This window comes from Haliaeetus albicilla, chromosome 9, assembly GCF_947461875.1.
Source record: "Haliaeetus albicilla chromosome 9, bHalAlb1.1, whole genome shotgun sequence".
Lineage (NCBI taxonomy): Eukaryota > Metazoa > Chordata > Aves > Accipitriformes > Accipitridae > Haliaeetus > Haliaeetus albicilla.
The window spans coordinates 3,746,789-3,763,993 of NC_091491.1; the positions used below are offsets into that span (position 1 = coordinate 3,746,789).

General features: G+C 36.3%; 1 long non-coding RNA gene across 13 annotated transcripts in view; it reads right to left on the minus strand.

Moving 5' to 3' along the window:
- The window catches only part of LOC138686724 (uncharacterized), a 31,858-nt gene that overhangs the window by 14,305 nt on the left and 348 nt on the right, over positions 1–17,205 (minus strand). For 3 of the 13 annotated variants that reach the window (XR_011326049.1, XR_011326048.1, XR_011326037.1), the window contains exons 2-3: positions 16,362–16,400; positions 15,579–15,619 (exon numbers count right to left, since the gene is read on the minus strand). This is a non-coding gene — a long non-coding RNA (uncharacterized lncRNA). The other 10 variants (XR_011326038.1, XR_011326044.1, XR_011326046.1 and 7 more) reach the window with 9 other exon arrangements.

Consider the following 17,205-nt stretch of genomic DNA (forward strand, 5'->3'; position numbering starts at 1 on the left):
AATTAAGAGACAGCTCTTCCTGCTTAAGTGTATTTTAATCGCTACTTCTCTGCAGAACAGATGCTTTCAAGTTTTAGGGGTACCATAAATACTAGGAACTGGATGATACATTTTAGAAAGCAGTTCTCATTAATCTGCTAGTATTTGATTTCTGAATGAGAAGGACTACATCTCATGGAAGATTTTATTTTTTTTATATATATATAGAAGGAGATATCAGACAGACATTTTCAACACAGTTGGTATTTTCAGTGAAAAAAAAGTCCTAGTCTTACTCTGGAATATTTCCCTAATAATGAAATGAAAGCTTTCTATTACAATAATAAAACAACTTGCAAGTATTTAAATGTTATATATTGGGAATACTGCAAAATATATTACATTTCAAAGAATGTTAGGAAATTTTATTAGCCTTGTATCTCTGGATAACATGTACAGCACTTGCTGGTTGAGGCAGGTTGTATCTCAAAGTATTACCAAATAATGAGTTTTAAAGTGCAAGACTGGCCATCAGACTTTCCGTTTTCTTTCAGTAAAGTTTAAACATCCCTTAAAATAAACAATTCAGTGCAAACCACCGTATCTGATATTGATTTATTCTATTCGTAAAAAGTAACAACATAATGGTAAATTCAATCTATTCAATGAGAAGTTTATGAGCTTAAATATATCAAAAGGGCAATGAAAGCTAATATATAGTGATTAAGTAACAATCTGTGAGAAAAAGACACACAACTTTCAATTCCATTATACTGAAATCATATACTGACAAAAAGCAGGCTTTTGAATTGTTTCAAAGGAAGCTGCGGCCATTTGCCCTTTTTAACGGCTTGGAAGTTCACAAGGAAAGATTAATTTATAATTTAGCTGAAGTGTATCTCAAATAAAGTTTTTGATTAAAATCTACATTTCTGAGCCTCCTGGCAGTGCCAATATTGCTGAAACAGGACATCAGCTGCAACGCCAGCAATTCTACAATGCAATGCCATAAACTGTAAATCAGTTTTGTCCTACTTTAATATTGGTTTAACAATAAAAGAAGAACTTTGATGTTTAATATTTAAATAGTATAATTATTCCTTTAGAACTAAGTCCAGAAGGACACTTCATGGGTACACAATGCAAAACAACAATGAAGAGAATGTGGTTTTGCTACACTAGGAGGCTTTAATTTGTAGGACCCAGTTGCAAGGTACAGCACAATTTCTGTGTGCTGCAGGAGATTCCACAGGAACCCTTTAAAATGGGAAATGCTCTCCCATGATGAAGATGATGCCAGTGGGTCCATGCATCCATGCACAAAATTGAACAACAAAGCTTAAATACTGTCAAAGCAGAGAACTGTGAACAATATCCACTACAGCTGCTTAGAAATCATCACCAGCTGGCTATCCTGGTGCCTTGGTTTTGAAACCCAGACGCAATGGTTGCTTTCTTCATAATTTTTGAAGTCAAGATTTGAGCAACCAAAGCCTCCCTTTCCCTTTTCCTCTCTCTCCTACCTTTTGTCACTTCAGGATGGGTGAACACAGAAAAATTCAGATTTGGGGGATGAATGCCTAATATTATGAGCCAAGTATTGTCTCTACATTTAATGAATTAGCGATGTTCAGATGCAATAGTTTTTCTCTTTTGGAGGAAGGTTAGAGAGAAGGTAAGTTCTGCACCTGCACTACAACCAGGGAATGCAGGGTGATTATAACTGGAACTGTCGATTTTTGCCAACCATACAGGACACTAAAAAACACAAAAACATTTCTCACTACTTAAATAGATCCAAGATACTACTGTAAATACAAAGACAAATACAATTATCTGCTGTATCAGAGAAAAGTCTTGTATGTTCAAGGAAATGCAAGAGAAAGATATCATTCATTTTGACTTAGAGGGCTGTTTGTCAGATCAAGCAATTACAGAGTTACACTGAGGAAGGATGAGAGAGTGATAAAAGGGATATAGGCTGAACTATGACTTTGTGATGCAAGGAACATCCAAAGTAGCAGGAGCTTCTGCGATGCAGAAGACAGGTATTAGGTGGGATCACATCAACTGCCTGTGTCTACAAATACTCATAATCCAGTTCTGTACTGCACTATGCAGTATTTGGCCACCATGTTTCATATACATTACAATACAAGCTAGGCACTGGAACTAAATCATGGTTATCTAATTAAGAAGTCAATTATTTATAGCACTCTGCCTTAATTTGTTCCAGAAATTTAAAAAAATAATAATAATAAAAGTGTAATGAATAGAAAAGGAAAACAAAAGAAGAGAAAGTTTCATGATTAAGATGGATGAATACTATCTAGGGAACTGAATGCTGCTGCTACTTCTACCATGGAGTTCCACTGCAATGAAAGAGAAGTTACATAAAGCCATGCTCTTCAACACTCAGTTACTAATTGGGCTCTCAACATGAAAGCATCATTAAATGTAAGGTCTAGTCTCAGCTCTATTGCCTGATATGGTACACTGCACAGTTCAATTACAGGAAGGAATTGTGACAGCTGGAACAAGCTCAGGAAACATAGATTCATCTGAGATTTTAGTTGCTGAAGTCTATCAATATGTTTACGTAGTTGTGGATGCAGACTCTAAGAGATTCTCTCCCACAGTTTTCCTTCTAAAATGCCAAATTTGTAGCTACATTTGAATTTTAGTACAGGCTAAGGTCTTTCATAGGGCAGCGCTGGGACACAATGTCTCAGACTTGAGGTATTCTCCTACCTGTGCCTGTCTATACTAACCATAAGCTGGAGCCACGGCCCATTCTCTCCATTCTGCTACTGTACTTGATTTCAGCCTATGCATGCCTTGAAGTGGTTACTTGTAGGTGTAAGGCTCCTAGATCACTAGTATAGGACAGAGACCATGGTGATTCATCTACATAGCCAGAGCCTACAAAGGCTCCACTAAATACATACAGACTCAAAAAGAGAAAAGGATAACTGGCACTCTGAAGAAGGCACAGTTTGGAGTCCCACCAGTATCATTAAGAAATGCTGCTAAAAATATAAAAAGTTATATAGTGATAATTATCATAGTAATTGCTGTTTAAGATCAAAATTCATATTGATTAACATCTGAGTATTGGAAAATAGCAGTCACCTTTAACAACAATTGCAACCCTAACTTATTACACTGAATTAATTCTGAGATTAAGGAATCTTTATATCTGAATGCAAATAAAGACATCTACTTCATCAATGTAGTAAGAAACTGGTCACTTAATGAAAGCAAGATAGATTGTCCTTCCCTATTTATCATTGTATTCTTACTCCACAGTTTTCAAGGGCCATGTAATAGCACAGTGAACTGAAACAAAAACTAAACTGCAAGTTTATTTGCTCAAGCATTATTTACTATTTGCATTTCTCTATATCTTGTATACTTGTATAAACACTCAGATACTTTATACACAATTATTCTTAGTGTTTAGTGACTTAAGTCCAGAAAGTGTATGTACACTTATGTCTAGACAGATAAGGATCTACAGATTACATGTGTACAGAGAGGGAGTGCGCATATGCAGACATTTGTATGTAACAAAAGTAGAGTGCTATTTACTACCTAACGCAGATGGATAAGTCCACTTTGGAGATCTCTGTAGACTTGTGAAATCAGGATGTTGTGTTTGGAATTCTTCTTCTCTTTTTCACTGCTGAAGTAACTCGGGCAAACGCATGTTGGCAGCTCCTTTAAAAGAGTCAAACTAACCCATTTTACATAATAACCTTCAGCTGCATTAAACACAAACACACAAAAAACAGGTAGCACAAATACTAAAGTCTAAATTTGTATTACTTGCATACAAAATACACAAAGTCTTAATAATTTTGCAATTAAATCCTAAGTAAACTAAAATAATTTTTACACTAAGCTGGATTGTCCATGAAACACATTAGTCTTTCAGGAGTGAAGTCTGCACCCAGAGGGAGGTTCCAGTAACAAAGTGGTGTGCTTCCTGAGGCAACTGAGGAACGGCAAATAGAGCAAGACATCTCTGGACCTATTGGTTCCTATCAAATAAAAAAAAACAAAAAAACACCAAGGAACAGTCTCCTGGGGTATTATAAGCCCCGGCCCAGAACAGCTCTGCCAAATGCAAAGTGCAAGTCTTCTGTATTAAAGAACCCTCTTATTCCATAGCTCCTAATGAGCATTTGCCTCAACATAGCTTTCACACTCCTTGTATATTAATTTATTTGTTGCTGAGCATAAGAAAAGCTTAAATCATAACTCTCTGAAATACCAAATGAAACTAATCTATTTCCAATGTAAATTTTAATTAACTATTTTACTTCAACATTGCATTGTATCACTAGAAATTACTTGGAGGTATATGCACTAGAGAAGCTCTATAGAACAACTAAATGCATGAGAATGAATAAAAATATTTACTTTGAAACTTTCATTTATTTTTCTCCAAATTGTTAAAAAAATGTATTTGGTTGGTTGAAATAATGTACAGACATAGTAACAGAAATATTAGGTGACAGAAGAGAATGGACCAGATCCTTGTGAATCAACTCCATTTTACCAGGCACATAAAACTAAACTAGCCTCAGCTTGATGCAACTGTTCTATCTCCAAAATGAATGCTAGACATGAAATGGCAAAAAAGCTAGTGAGCCAAATTTATCTTACAGGTTTTTTTGTTGTTATTCCCCTTCTACATTTTCAAAATATCCCTTAATGCTCTTTCCTTTCAGAAGGAAATGTAAGTCTCTCAAAATAATATTTATAATCTCAGCTGCAATCTCCTTCATGGTAATTCACTCTGGATGTTTGCTACTTTTTGTGAGGAATAGTTCTGCTCGAGTTCTCCACTTAGAACAAACCAACCCTGTTTTCCTGATATACTTCATATTCAAATTATTTCAAAGTGTAGCACAGAGAAATGAATTAGATAAGGGCATAGGGAAATGGGTAATTCATACATGGCTGCCATGATGAGCTCACCAGTAACTGATACAGCTTTGAACATTAAAACAACTTTAATGAGAGATGATATTGACCTAGATGCCAGTTATCACCACTACTTCCTTAAAAAAAAAAAAATTTGATTGAACTTCCACTTCAGCAGTCTCCACTGACAAATATTTTAGTTTAATACCTACTTCTGATTTCCATTAAAGTACCTTTAGATCACTACTTAGATATATGAGAATTTCAAAAGCAATCTCCATCTTAGTTTTTTATAGTTCTATGATTTTTTCACTCTCTTATAATTAATTAAAAAGAATTCCAACGTCTTTTCACTTTCTACCTAATTCAAAGGCAGACATAACATACCATATCTTTTGCTACCCCCTCTCTAAATTACTAACATTGTTTCTGTGCAGCCTTTCATAAAGTTTCCAGATGAAAATAACAGCGTCTAGTGTAGTGGGTATGTTGTTTCCGGTTATTGCTAACACAGAACCAGGTACAATTCTTTCTTTTCTACAGCTACGTCTACACTGCAGTAAGAAGTGCAACCCAATGCAAACAGGTACTCAGGCTGCAACTCTTAAAACCAGCAGCCATATAGCTGCAGCAGCAGAGCCTACAACCCCTGCCCTCAGTTTCTGAGACATTGCTGTCCATGCCAGGTGGATTAACATGAGGTTAGCTTCCCTGTGCATGTTGTAATCACACATCTGACTGCTGCAGCAACTTTGGGGGTAGGAAACAAACTATAAGGTAACTTTCATGATTAAGATGAGCTATCAATAATCATCTATTTTTAAGTACAGCATCCTATAAATCCTCCTAATTAGTAAACTAGATGTCTTCTTTTCAGCAAACAATCCCCAGCCTACTTCCTTATTTATTTTCTTGAATTCAATTATATTTGCCACCTGCTGGCCCAATCACCTAAATGACAGATTCTGGATGTAAGGTAGAAGCTGGGCCATAAACAATAATTTCATTATAGTTCAATTTAAAATATATCCCTGCACCTATTTTCTCTGCTTTATGAAGAATGTTTATGCTATTTCCTCCTCCAGGGCGCTGCTGGCTATGGTACTCTGCACTCCCATCGGGAGACGCAGCAGCAGCACCAGCAAGAATTTTGTGCTGCTCCCTATCCTCCACTGCCGACCCCATAAGAAATCAAAGCTCAGATTCTTCCAGAGGGGAGGGACCACCAGAGGCTGAATAAAGAGGGGAGGAGTGATTTCCAAACCTCTACTGAAAGATTGATATGGCTCCAAAAAATTTAATTGGTTCCTAAAAAGGACCCTTGGCAAAATAAAGGTTAGGAAATATTTCTTTAGAAGATAAAAATAATAGAACTTCTTTTGACATGAAAAGAAATGGAGGAGGCTGTAGTCCTGTTGTTATTTGCCTATCATGGGGCTCTAAAATCCATCTATTCCATAAACTAACTGATTTACATTTCCAAAAATCTTCCTGAATGAAATCCAGTCTGTAAAATGCACATCTTGCAGACAAATAGTTTAACCTGAAGCATGAATTCAAATGCATTGTTCAGTGTAGTGGACCACTCTCAAGTTTGGTAAAAGTAAACGGGCTCTGAAGCCATTCATTGCCTTTAAGGATTAAATGATGTAGAGGCAGATTGCTATCCAACTGTGAAAGCACGCAATCCTATCATGTATGAGCAGAAGGAAAGATGGAAGACTGAAATCTGTTTTGGCCCACTTGGTTCTTGACTAGAAACTCAACAACATCCAAACCATCAGGGTTCTACGGTTCAGGCCTTCAAAGAAATCAACATTTCCTTCCACCACCTTTTGAAACGTAACTTGCAAACCTACCTTCAAAAACTCGCTAGTACATTCTGAAGCCATTACACCTTCCTCAAAAAACACCAAAAACATGGAAAAGCTGCCCTTCTGAAACTGAGTTAACAAAACTCAACATTGTGATAGGAGACAATAAGAGCAATAACCCAGATTCTTGAGCATTTCCTACTATTACAGTATATACAAATCCATGCTACCTCCTTTATAATTGTAGAAACTTTCTCCATTATATTTTCTTACAACTAGTTAAGAATACCTATAAGCACTAGTTATTCTCTAGCAACTCATTTATTCTGTGATTCTGCATCTTCCATTTCACCAATCCTCTCCCAGATTTATTTTCCATTGACTTTCACAGTTTGAAAATTAATGTTAAGCCAATATTGGGTAAAATTATTATTTTACCATACTTATTTTGCAATAAATAGTAATTTGGGTGAGTGTGTAAAACTGTATTATATATAAGTGAAAACATTAACCAAACTGGAGGCATAGTCAGTTAATGCCCTAATAGAGGAGCCTTGGAGAGAGAAACTGTACAGCATTTTTATGTAGCACGTGGGAAAACTGTGCAGCACGGGAGTTTTGAACGTTAATACTGCAGCTGTACTAAATCTACTGTGTCAGACTCTGTCTCCAAGCAAACCAGACTTAAGGAAGTACATTTTTACTGCAGCATTGGAGGCTGAAAAATGGTTAACTTGGTTAAGTTCAACAGAAGTAAGTTCAGCTTACTTAAAAAAGAACAGACATGAATTATGTGCACCTGTTAAATATTCACAGACAAATAGTTCTGTATGTAGACAATTACGTGACCTGTATAAAGGTTCAAATTATGGATCAAAGAGTAATGCATTTTACAATTACATTTTAACACTGTGGCAATTATGCGTGATAGAGAACAGTTACTGTATCAGGATCTAAACAATGAAAAATATAGAACATTTCCACTGACCATAATTTCACTACTTAATGTCTTTTATCTGCTCTCATGTCTTTCTCTGAATGTACCATAAAATGTTAGATGGATATCTGAGTGACCCTGGGCAGATTCGCAGGTATTATTTTGTTGTAGCGTTTCATATTTTTTTACACGTTAAAAAAAAAAAATTCTATTGCACACAGAAATACACATAGGACAAATGCTGTTTAGCTGTTGTTATCACTGTGACACATTTAAGAAATTTAAACAAACATGCCAACTCTTCTGCAAGCCTTGAATTACTTGTTTTTCCATGAGCACCAAATGCAACATTGGCCTCGCTGAAGACTGCAGAAGACATTCTGCAGGCCCTTTCTGACAAGAGGCACAAAGAAATATCCTCTGTACAGAGAAGTTCTGGAAGATGGGATGCATGATGGGGAAGTTTGGAAAAGTATGTATGCACACATACGCACACACAGACACAAATGTTTTGGGCATCTATTACACTATAGCTGGAATCCTAACAGTGATACAATGTATTGTACTTATAGCTTAATTTACCTATATCTGCCCCCCTCTCCTCATGCTGTTGTTCTCTAGCTCTCTCTCCTTTCACTGAGCTGAAGAGAATCTTTTGTTGGTCTGTATATAGTCAACCACATGTTCCTTGTCCACAGCCCCTCCTCACACAGCTGACATCTCCATTTGGTCTTCCCTAGGATGCTACTGTCAAAATTATAACGGTATCAATTTCAAAACACACCCCACCCCCCCAAGCAGTGTGGTGTGGTGAACTCAGCATCAAAAGCAGAAATTACAGAGTAGTAGACCAAACTTTTCAAATTTGAATGCCTGAAGTTACACATCCAGATCCTTATTTACACGTAGTAGGAAGCCTGCTTTTCACTAGGCATGCTTAGGCCTCCCAGTTACTAGGACCTTCTGCATCACTCAAAAAAGGCTTTTTATTTAGGTACTTATCTATCCATTTCTTGCCTAACTTCAGACAATGAAGTCCTACAATTTTCGCTTATAAATTTCGGCGCTTCAGCTGCCACATCAATAAAAATGAGTGTGTTAACTTGCTGGAGCCTGAATGACCTTCAGCAAACTTTTTGTTTGTACTTTTGATCTATGAGCAGTCAGAGACTCAGCTAAAACTGATGGACAAGACAGTCATTTTCTACTGAAAATAGGGTAGACAACGCCAGACTTCAAATCATGCAAGCTTACATGCTTGATCATTACAATGTCTTCTGAAAGAAGTTATATATGAGCCTAAGATGAATTCCAATATTCCTTCACCAGTGTTCTACTTCGTAATTCTTAGTTAAGTAGTAAGTACTCTTCTAAGTAATCTTGCATTAATTCTTTCTATTAATGAAGAAAAGCACTAAGTGAGCTAGAACTCACTCTTAAATTAAGATAATCATTATCATAAACAGATGTTTTATTTGACAGTTTGAGGGATAACAGTGTGCTGTGATTTAGTTCAGAGACTTTAGTTCAACTGAAGACTCAGACCATAAAATTAAATGAATTAAATAGCCTCACCCTTGTATCTAACTATATAAATCATAAAATCACCACTCTAAGGGACAAAATTGGAGATCTTTGCAAAACGACACTAGTTTTGTTTCGTGGCATAAGTGCAAACATACTGAATTTTCTCTACCTACTCAGAACTGGTTTTAAGTATGCTACTGCAACAAAAGTGTACATTACAGCAAGATAACAAATGTGTCTTGCTTAACAAACAACAGTGTTATCTCCTTTGACCAGACACCAAGTAGATGGCACTATCTCTTAACCATATGCTGCAGACAAAGCCTTTGGCAGGTTTAAAGTTGAACACCTCATACTATCACATAGCCACTTATAACTAAACCACTGAAAAATAAGCATACAGCCAACTATGATATACATATGAAATGCATGGGGAAAAAACTCTTTTGTGGAAATGAAAAGTCACATTTGGAAATGTGAACTAGTCAACTGTAAGGATCTAAAGGTCATCTATGCATTTCCTCCTAAATCATACAAGCGTGACTACTGTACTTTGACTTAATTGAAAAATGGCTAAGTTTGTGCTTGCTTTCCAAAACAAAAACAATTTTTGAATTAGGAGGAGGAGTACTCTAATTTTTTTCCAGAAACCTTTGCCTTTTGAATTAACATCTGCATCCTAATTTTTACAACCAAAACATTTGCACGGTTAAGCATGGGGAAGTATGATGAACAACTGCTTAAACGACACTGGTTTCATATGCGGTATTTAGTTCAGAAATGTGCTGCCTCTTCACCAAGCTGTTGAAGTCTATACCTGATTTTGTAGTAACTAGGGGCACAGGATATCCATAATATCAGCAGCAAGTAATTCTGCATTTTGTGTAATTCAGTTACTAATTTTTCACTTTTCATGAGCTACAGCGTCACTATAGCATACTACACTACTAGCCTCAAGAACATCTGGAAACACACGCTTGTTACTGTTAAGGTAAATGGAAAGTCTCTCACTGATTTCAACAAGGGCAAGCATGATAAAATTATAGACACATGTTTCTGTGTGATACATATGCTAACAAATTCTGGAATGAACAACCATAATACCATAAATTATACAAATATCAATATCTTCTCTCCAACTAAAAAATTTTTATTAATGAAATCAGAAAACAGTGAGCTATATGTGGGCATAAGCAGAAGGATTTCCTAATGACAAAGCAAGTATTTTTATTTTTATATAATGCTGAGGTAAAGGGGACCTTGATCCTACAAACTCATGCAAATAACTTCATAGACAAGGAGCCCCTTGATTCTAATGAGACTACTCCCTTATGTATCCTAATCACATATATTCATAGGATTATGTCCTAAAAATTACAGCAGAGGTAGACTGCACTGCTGAAAGCACAGTAAAGTTCTTGGGGAAACTGCTGCCGACATATCTGAAAATCTTTTACTTGTTCTTTGCATATTCAATTTTACCTATGATTCTGATATAATTAAGGAAAAGTTATATAGCTTTACCTCTAGATTCATAAACCTCCTTGAAAATCACAATGGGCATAGTTTCTGCCACTTCTATAAACTCTGGTGGACATACGAGATTCTACAGTGATTGCTTTGTAACAGAAAGTAGTTAGAGATGGCTAGAAAATTGTATTAGAGATATATTTGTCATGAATGAATACAATACATAAAGTCGTATAAAAATTTCCCCCCACACACTATATTTACATTTCAAAATCTGTGTCCAATATCTTCACTAAGATATACTCCTTTTCTGAATGGATTACTTACTTTAATTAAAAGCCTGTCAGCTTTTTTATTTGTTTGTTTATTCATTTTTAAGACTAGGTTAAGCACATTCACTCAGCATTCATTTTTCAGGCAGCCTTCTCAAGTACGCTAATGCCAAACAACTTCATTGTAAGTAGGTCTGGCCCACAAAAATCCTATTCAGCAGGCTATGCCCGCTTTAATTCTAATCTAGCAGTAGCTTTTCCCATCAACACATAGAAGACAAGTATCTTGTCCTCAGAGAGCTGGGAAGTTTCTCCTAATGCCATTTGTTACAGTTATTAATGCTTGAGCCTCCCATTATTATAAATCAAAACTAGCAGAATATGTTGGCTTCCCAGGGTCGGAAAAAAATCTTTTAGTGTTACATTTTGTATTACAGCAGTCATCTCTACTGCTTTGTAATATACTCGCAATAAATAGCTTTGAGTTTTAGTTAATCCAAATCGATTCTATTTAGGCTATTAGTCAATTTTAACAGCAACATATTGCTTGTACAGCATATTAGTAAGAAAAAATATTAACATGTATTAATCTAAACATGAATGGAATACCAATGTTTGAACAAGGAAGATCTTGCACTTTCTAATAAGAGACCCCAGAAAGTTGGGATGCATGGGGAGGGAAACGAAGGAAGCACAGAAGAAACTTTCATTTAGTGATGGTCAACAAGAGCTAGTGCAGAAAAGATGACTGCAATTTCTTCAAAATACTGGAGAATATTTATGACAGGGAGCAAAACAGTGTGTTCTTGAGCTTTCAAATGGTCGCAGTGCTCACTTCTATTACACCTCTAAACTGGTGAGTGAGGACTCTAGCTGAGCATCTGGACATAGTCCAAGATTTCTGAAGTAAGGACCCAGGCAGTGCTCACCTACTGTCAGATGGGAATCTTCAAAAACACTTCTCAAGATAAATTAAAAATCTGAAGAGAAGCAAAGATGAAAGCAATAGCATCATGCAAAAGCAAACTACCACAGATGACTTTAAAGTCTTTTCCTTTCCCCTCCCCCCATTTCTTTTTCTTCTTTTAACATATTTGACCATGAAGTACAAATTTTTGAAATGCCAACACTTAAAAAAAGACCCAAACAAAACAAAAAAACCCAAACAAAACAAAACCCCAAAAAACCCACACCACAAAAAACAGAACCCACAGTAGGATTCCATTCTTTTCATGGGAAGCCAGGATATGCAAGAAATCATGCACTAGATCTAGCTGACAAGCATTTCCTTAAGACATGCTGGTGATTTATCCCAATTTAACTCCCAATAACATTTCTATGAGCCAAAAATCTACATGTTGTTTCTGAGGTTCTCCTTCAGTCTAATTATTTTATCTATGCAAGGAATGTTAAAAAACAAAATACCAAATCATCATTTAATGAATAATGGCACATTTTCCTTTACCAGAGAACCTGACTGGCACAAAACAAGTACAAAAAACAACTGATGTGAAATTCCTATTTTACAGTCTTATACAATCATTTTTAAATTCAGTAATATATTTAGTCATCCCTCTTTTTTTTTAAATTATCATTTCTTGTAACATGTTATATGTACTTGCAAAATGTTATAGGCATAATCCAGATAATCTTATTACATGATGAACATAGTCTTACTTGTGGATAAGACTTCCTAATAAACTAACGCACATCTGTTAATATGAAATTTTTTTTTTTTAGAAAAGAAGTAAAAAAGCCCTCCATATGGTTAGAAACAGAGAATTTTATATATTGCCACCAAACTAAAAACAGTAAGTAAATATTAACTTGGTGAAGTGCAAAACAAGTTTTATTGACCAGTGAAGTAAATATTGACTGAAGTGAAGCAAATATTTATGTGCTGACGTTAATGGGACAAATCCTGTTCAGCACGACAAACAAGATTTTGCCTACTATATTTCTGTGTTTGTATTTATTCTGAAAGTTCTGAAAGGAAATATCTGGAAGCATGCCTACGATGGTAACGCTTTTTAATAACAATTGTTTTTTCTTAGCATCTAAAATGGATATGCATTCAGAGGGCCAGAATATTTCGACCTTGTACAAGACAGAGGTTTAACAAATTGTTTTCAGACAGAAGGTCTTAACTCACTAAAATCTGACCAGATAACAACATCCAAGACCTCTATTTAACTGAGCTCTAAAAAGGTAAACAGAAAGTTGGTCAATTTTCAGCCACTCATAAACCAAAATTTTTCTTACACATGTAGTGGTAACTAATGCCAGAAGATTCTTTATCTCACCATTTGTTCAGGTTATAGTCAGTCAAATAAAAATTTTATGGCAGACAATCTTAATAATTACAAACAATTATTACAAATAATTGCAAAAAGTAGACGTTTTTTCTTCTGTGAGTTAAAGGCTGCCACCCTAATCAGCACACGGACAGAGCAGTTACAGAAGTACTTACAGGAAGCAGTACCTCAGCCTGAGGTACCAGCAGAACCAACTTCAGTAAACACAGTGTTCACTCCTAGTGACAATGTGCCACAGAAGCTCCCTGCCCTCCAATAAAACCCTTTCCCACTATGAAACAAAAACTAACCCAAATTAATAAACCAATATAACTTCTAAATATTTCCATTTTATGAGTTAGGTTTGAACGTTCATTTGGTTTTTGAACCTAAAATGTATTACTATTTACCAAGGAAAATAAAGAATAATTAAGGATGTAGCTATAAGCAGGTACTACAGATTGAATATAAATTAACAAAGCTATCTACCTGTTCCTAGTAAATCCACTCAGGGTAGGTTTTTACATACATGAGAAGTCATTATTCAATAGAACGATTCACACAAGGGTTCACACATTCAGATTAACACAATAGATTGGAAAAAAAATTAATTTTGAGAAACTTCAAAGGTTCTATTGAAAATTCTGGCACCTTTAAGCACACCCATTAAAGAATACCAAGGTCTTTCACAGTGGATGATCATTACAGTACATCTTCTGACCTAAATACCTTTGTAATGGTCTTACAACAACAATTAACACCTTCTAAAATTCTTTAAGAGCTGAATATTTTTTGAGTAACTGTATTTAACAGATCCTTCAATGTCACTACAAGAAAAGACCAGTTCAGAAAAGAGCTTCTCCACTTCGTTCTAATGACCATGGGAATCACTCTTTCTTGCAGATAAAGACAGAGGCTGAGCACCCTCCTGTGCAGTGAGCAAAAATTACAACTGCCCTTTGCGGCTCCGCTATCTGAATTTCATTCAAGGCTCTATCTATATATGAAACCCAAGACTTCGGGATCTAATTCACCAGTTTTAAAACAATTATGTGACACCATTTCAGTGGAACTACTCTCAGTTTAGAAAGACTTAACAGAAATGAGCACACTGCTGTACAGAGAGCTAGTAAGATTTCTGGAAACCTCATGGAACAAGATGATGTCATTGCATTATAAAAATATCTGGTTCAAATTCTTTGAGAGTCTGCTTGTCAAAACTTACATGGTCAGACTTCAACAGTGAAATTCAGGCTCCTCTGCCATCACTTTCAAAACTGGTCTCTATTCTTCAGTGCCTTAAATATGGGAGCACAGGAGCTGTTTTCTTGTGCTCAAAATTCAAACTGAAGTAAAGGTTGTATAATTGCAGGAGCTAGTTTTAAAAAGATTGAGCATTCAAAGCTCAGGAAGCATTCGAATTTTAAAGGTCATTTGAGCCTCTTGGCAAGACTTTCAAATCCTTCAAACAATTTAAATTAAGCCCTCTTAATTTTGCAAAAGTCTTCCACACTCAAGTAACATTTTGTGTAGAATGAAGACAACCAATAAAGCCTTTGAATATTCAGGACATTCTGCTATTTTACAGACTCTTGCAAGAAAACATTTTTTTGTCATATCATTAACTACAATTCCTTTTCATGTATCTGAGATCAGTTTCTTTAAATTTCAGCAGAGATGTATGCTGTACATATAATTTTAAAGGACTAGTTCCTTCCATGCCTTCTCATGAAAAACAGTGATATTACAGCTATTAATCTGCTCTATGCAGGAAGACTTCTGCAAAGCTCCTTCAGGAATTAGGACTAGGATACAAAGTATTTTCTTCTAATATTTCTATGTACAGAACTAGCTCTCAGCAACTTTAGTACAGAGTAACTGTTGAAAATGTAAGTATTATGCTGCCAGGGCATCACCAGCAGAGTTCCACGAGGATCAGTGTTTGTTCTAATGTTGTCTCATGCATTTAACAATCACAGGAAAAGCAGATATACACTGATGAAATCTGCTGATAGCATCAATTAAGCAGGTACCACCTACACCTAGGAGGATGAGAAAGTCTGGGACTTATCTGAGTGTATATATACACCTGAAAACATGCCTGGACACTGGTTCAGCTGTCTGCATGACATTTATGGGCATCCTAGCAGGAGAGTCCAAAATACAGATTGGTAAATTTATTACTAGGTATTACATGACCTAATGTGTGCAATACACATGGGAAAAGAATTCCAATTTTATGTTAATAATCTCTGAAATCTTTCTTGTGTCAGGAGTTACTAAATCCAGAGGTCGTTAATAGCACCATGAAAACATACCTGTTAAATAACAACATCACTGAAGAGTTACATACCTTCTAATGAGCTGCGAACTGGAGATAAATCAGCAAGTGACCTGCATGAGCAAACATTATTGATTAATAAGCTGCCATAATTTCATATTTCCAGTGCATGTAACAATGAGAAACAGTTTGAGAACAATTTTGATTTAAAACTACATTTGTACTTTCATGCATTTAATTACAAAAAAGAAACAGCTGAACGAGGCTTTTGTATTTATACACTCCCAAGCAATGTACAGAAGGCATGCATAATTTCCAACCATAAAATACTATTTAAAAATAAAAGATTTATAATTGCTTTTCCTGATTTGAGAATCAAATTAAGATTTGTCACATTGTCCTTCATAATCCAAACACTATGCGAATGACTAACTAAGCAAAGAGTAAGAGAATGAACAATATGGCACAGCATAAGTCAAACACAACAGTTCTGCGTTATCCTTGGAAGGATGGAGATATAGCCGTATAATTCTTAGAGTGCTTCCAGCCAAGCATCTGAAATCTGCATTGGTGCGGCTACTGAGCAGCATTGTGATAATTAGGCAGAAGTACTATACAAATTAGAAGGTCTTCTGAGTTCAGAGGGCCTACAGGAACAGAAGGCTTGTAGGTTTGTTTAATACTTAAGAGTATCTGTAGTAACTAGCCCAGGTTTCTTCCAATACATCAGCCACGGCCCAAGTGAAATGCAGAGGATATGAGGCCTGAAATTTCCAGTGAAGAAATTCTAGATACAGATTCCAAAAACATCATAAAAGTAGATCAAACTGCTGCAGATGCCTCCTTAAAACCTACCTCTAACAGCAACAGAGATGTATGCACTGTTTCCAGCTTCTTCCTCAAGAGAAAGTCTGTTGTTAGAGGGTTCTTAGCTCTTCTAAACACTTAGTTTTTCACCACATGAGATCTGATGTCTAAGTGCCTGTCCTTTCCCTCTCCCAGGGTTTCTGACCCCACAACATTTCTGTATTTAAAATTTTGAATTAAAACAGTATTTCTGTTTTAACTCAAAACAACACAGGACCCATTTTCAAAACCACTCAGACATTAGGCACAGGTTTCAGTGTGAGCTGCATACCTAAACACTTTTAGAAAAATATCAGAGCCAAGGAAAACAGATGCCATTTCTGGATGCAAACTAATTTATTCAAGAGCATATTTTGAAAGAAAACCCTGTATCTATTTAATTTCAAGCTTCTCCTAAGAGCTACAGCAGCGTTAACTAGGGCAGCATTTTCCTCAGGTTTCCTAGGAGGCAAAGCCAATTTCCAAACAGCAGGACTTCCCTGTGGTGAGCGCTAATTGCCACCGAGAAGTAACGATACCGCAGTATATATATATATTTTTCTTGATTTCCTTCGTTATTATTACCTTCCCAGATTAATTTTAATCGAGACTTTAAATAAAAAGCAACAGGAACCACTGTCCGTGTCGTCCCCCCCCCCCCCCGTTTGGCGGGCCCGGACCGCGGCCTGTCCCCAGCCCTCAGTCTGAGGCGACCCCACCACCCCCGTCTCCCCGTCCCCTGACGGGGCGAAGGCCTCGGCTGAGCCGCGGCCGCTCGTTGCCAGAGCAACGCTCCAGCTCGGGGCCTTCCTCCTCCTCCTCCTCCTCCCCTCACGGCTCCTCCTCTTCCTCC